This window comes from Salvelinus alpinus, chromosome 30 (assembly GCF_045679555.1).
Source record: "Salvelinus alpinus chromosome 30, SLU_Salpinus.1, whole genome shotgun sequence".
Classification (NCBI taxonomy): domain Eukaryota; kingdom Metazoa; phylum Chordata; class Actinopteri; order Salmoniformes; family Salmonidae; genus Salvelinus; species Salvelinus alpinus.
This window is the reverse complement of record NC_092115.1, coordinates 28,402,902-28,407,487: the sequence shown is the minus strand read 5'-3', so window position 1 is coordinate 28,407,487 and position 4,586 is coordinate 28,402,902.

Genomic DNA, 4,586 nt, shown 5'->3' with positions numbered 1-4,586 from the left:
GGCTGAGTCATTAAACATACTTACCTTGAGGCACATAAGGCATCCACAATCGAATACATCAGCCGATGTCACAAAGTGCTATACAGAAACTCAGCCTAAAACCCCAAACAATGCAGATGTAGAAGCACGGTGGCTAGGAAAAACTCCATAGAAAGGCAGGAACCTAGGAAGAAACCTAGAGAGGAACCAGGCTCTGAGGGGTGGCCAGTCCTCTTCTGGCTGTGCCGGGTGGAGATTATAACAGTACATGGCCAAGATGTTCAAATGTTCTTAGATGACCAGCAGGGTAAAATAATTATAATCACAGTGGTTGTAGAGGGGGCAACAGGTCAGCACCTCAGGAGTAAATGTCAGTTGGCTTTTCATAGCCGATCATTCAGAGTTAGAGACAGCAGGTGCGGTAGAGAGAGAGAGTCGAATACAGCAGGTCCGGGACAAGGTAGCACCACTGGTGAACAGGTCAGGGTTCCATAGCCACAGGCAGAACAGTTGAAACTGGAGCAGCAGCAGGTGGACTGGGGACAGCAAGAAGTCATCAGGCCAGGTAGTCCTGAGGCATGGTCCTAGGGCTCGGGTCCTCCGAGAGAAAAGAGAGTTAAGAGGGAGCATACTTAAATTCACACAGGACACCGGATAAGACAGGAGAAATACTCCAAATATAACAGACTGATCCTAGCCCCCCGACACAAACTATTGCAGCATAAATACTGGAGGCTGACACTGTGGCCCCATCCGACGATACCCCCGGACAGGGCCAACCAGGCAGGATATAACGCCACCCACTTTGACAAAGCACAGCCCCCACACCACTAGAGCGATATCTTCAAACCACCAACTTACTAGCCTGAGACAAGGCTGAGTATAGCCCATGAAGATCTCCCCCACGACACGAACCCGGGGGGGCGCCAACCCGGACAAAAGATCCCGTCAGTGACTCAACCCACTCAAGTGACGCACCCCTCCTAGGGACAGCATGAAAGAGCACCAGTAAGCCAGTGACTCAGCCCCCGTAATAGGATTAGAGGCAGAGAATCCCAGTGTAGAGAGGGGAACCGGCCAGGCAGACAGCAAGGGTGGTTCATCGCTCCAATGCTTTTCCGTTCACCGTCACACTCCTGGGCCAGACTACACTCAATCATAGGACCTACTGAAGAGATGAGTCTTCAATAAAGACTTAATAAAGGTCGAGACCGAGTCTGCATCTCTCACATGGATAGGCAGACCATTGCATAAAAATGGAGCTCTAAGGGAGAAAGCCTTGCATCCAGCTGTTTGCTTAGAAATTCTAGGGACAATAAGGAGGCCTGTGTCTTGTGACAGTAGCGTATGTGTAGGTATGTACAGCAGGACCAAATCGAAAAGATAGGTAGGAGCAAGCCCATGTAATGCTTTGTAGGTTAGCAGTAAAACCTTGAAATCAGCCCTAGCCTTAACAGGAAGCCAGTGTAGAGGCTAGCACTGGAGTAATATGATCACATTTTGGGGATCTAGTCTAGCAGCCGTGTTTAGCACTAACTGAAGTTTATTTAGTGCTTTATTCGGGTAGCCGGAAAGTAGAGCATTGCAGTAGTCTGATCTAGAAGTGACAAAAGCATGTTTACATTTTTCTGCATCATTTTTGGACAGGAAGTTTCAAATTTTTGCAATGTTATGTAGACGGAAAAAAGCTTCGCAGCTTTATTTGAGACGACTGTACAACCATCAAGATTAATTGTCAGATCCAACAGAAGATCTGTTTGTTTTTGGGACCAAGAACTAGCATCTCTGTTTTGTTTGAGTTTAAAAGTAAAAAAATTGCCACCATCCACTTCTTATGTCTGAAACACAGGCTTCCAGGGAGGGCAAATTTGGAGCTTCATCATGTTTCATCGAAATGTACAGCTGTGTATCATCCGCATAGCAGGGAAAGTTAACACTATGGTTCCGAACCACATCACCAAGAGGTAAAATATATAGTGAAAACAATAGTGGTCCTAAAACGGAGCCATGAGGAACACAGAAATTTACAGTTAAGGACAAACCATCCACAGAGACAAACTGATATCTTTCCGACAGATAAGATCTAAACCAGGCCAGAACTTCTCCATGTAGACCAATTTGGGTTTCCAACCTCTCCAAAAGAATGTGGTGATCGATGGTATCAAAAGCAGCACTAAGGTCTAGGAGCACGACGACAGATGCAGAGCCTTGGTCTGATGCCGTTAAAAGGTAATTTACCACCTTCACGAGTGCAGACTCAGTGTTATGATGGGGTCTAAAACCAGACTGAAACATTTCGTATACATTGTCTTCAGCAAAGCAGTGAGTTGCTGTGCAACAGCTTTTCAAAAAATGAGGAATGGGAGATTCGATATAGGCCGATAGTTTTTTTATATTTTCTGGGTCAAGGTTTGGCTTTTTCAAGAGAGGTGTTATTACTGCCACTTTTAGTGAGTTTGGTACACATCCGGTGGATAGGGAGCTGTTTATTATGTTCAACATAGGAGGGCCAAGCACAGGAAGAAGCTCCTTCAGTAGTTTAGTTGGAATAGGGTCCAGTATGCAGCTTGAAGGTTTAGAGGCCATGACTATTTTCATCAATGTGTCAAGAGATATAGTTTTAAAAAACTTGAGTGTCTCCCTTGACCCTAGGTGCTGGCAGTGTTGTGCAGATTCAGAACAACTGAGCTTCAGAGGAATACGCAGATCTAAAGAGGAGTCTGTAATTTGCTTTCTTATGATCATGATCTTTTCGTCAAAGAAGTTAATGAATTTATCACTGCTGAAGTGAAAGCCATCCTCTCTTGGGGAATGCTGCTTTTTATTTAGCTTTGCGACAGTATAAAAAATAAATGTTGATTGTTCTTATTCCCCTCAATTAAGTTGGAAAAATAGGATGATCGAGCAGTGGTGTAGCGCCATTTCTGTTCCATATTTCTGGAAGATTGCTTCAGTGCTCTGGTATTTTCTGTATACCAGGGAGCTAGTTTCTTATGACAAATGTTTTTTGTTTTTAGGGGTGTGACTGCATCTAGGGTATTATGCAAGGTTAAATTTAGTTCCTCAGTTAGGTGGTTAACCGATTTTTGTACTCTGACGTCCTTGGGTAGGTGTAGGGAGTCTGGAAGGGCATCTAGGAATCTTTGGGTTGTCCGAGAATTTATAGCATGGCTTTTGATGATCCTTGGTTGGGGTCTGAGCAGATTATTTGTTGCGATTGCAAACGTAATAAAATGGTGGTCGGATAGTCCAGGATTATGAGGAAAAACATTAAGATCCACAATATTTATTCCACGGGACAAAACTAGGTCCAGAGTATGACTGTGGCAGTGAGTAGGTCCGGAGACATGGACAAAACCCACTGAGTCGATGATGGCTCTGAAAGCCTTTTGGAGTGGGTCTCTGGACTTTTCCATGTGAATATTAAAGTCACCAAAAATTAGAATATTATCTGCCATGACTACACGATCCGATAGGATTTCAGTGAGAAACGCTGTATACGGCCCAGGAGGCCTGTAAACAGTAGCTATAAAAGGTGATTGAGTAGGCTGCATAGATTTCATGACTAGATGCTCAAAAGTCTTTTTTTTGTAAATAGAAATTTGCTATCGTAAATGTTAGCAACACCTCCGCCTTTGCTGGATGCGCTTGTAACCGATGTGAAATGGCTAGCTAGTTAGCGGTGGTGCGCGCTAATAGCGTTTCAATCGGTGACGTCACTCGCTCTGAGACCTTGAAGTAGTTGTTCCCCTTGCTCTGCAAGGGCCACGGCTTTTGTGGAGCGATGGGTAACGATACTTCGAGGGTGACTGTTGTCTGTGTACAGAGGGTCCCTGGTTTGAGCCCAGGTAGAGGCGGAAGCTATACTGTTACACACGGGGGATATGGTCACTAGTGTAACCAGGAGAGGCCTCATTTAACACAGTAAATTCATCAGGCTTAAGCCATGTTTCAGTCAGGCCAATCACATCAAGATTATGATCAGTGATTAGTTAATTGACTAACTGTCTTGAAACTGAGGGATCTAACATTAAGTAGCACCATTTTGAGATGTCACAATCTCTTTCAATAATGACAGGAATGGAGGTCTTTATTCCAGTGAGATTGCTAGAGCGAACACTGCCATGTTTAGTTTTGACTAACCTAGATCGAGGCAGACAGTCTCAATTGGGATAGCTGAGCTGACTACACTGACTGCTAGTGGCAGACTCCACTAAGTTGGCAGGCTGGCTAACAGCCTGCTACCTGGCCTGCACTCTCATTGTGGAGCTAGAGCCCTGTATCTGGTCTGCAGTAGCATTCTTGATAAGGCTCCCCCAGGTCAGGCCACTTTTTATTGTTCTCCATGCATCTTTTGGGTGTTCTGGCACATCCCAGCCATTGCCATCTTTTCCTTACCATCAGGGTCAAGGGTGTTGCATTTTTGGCTTTCATAAAGGAGCAGATCAAACCAAAGCGTTCTGAACATTAGTCATACATGCCTCATTTTAGGCATTCAGCCAACAAGCTTACTATTGTAGAACACCATCCCGGCCTCTGTCCAGGTTTAGAACAGTTAGCTAGACGGAGGTTAGCTGGGACACAATTTTAGAATATCTTAATTCCTG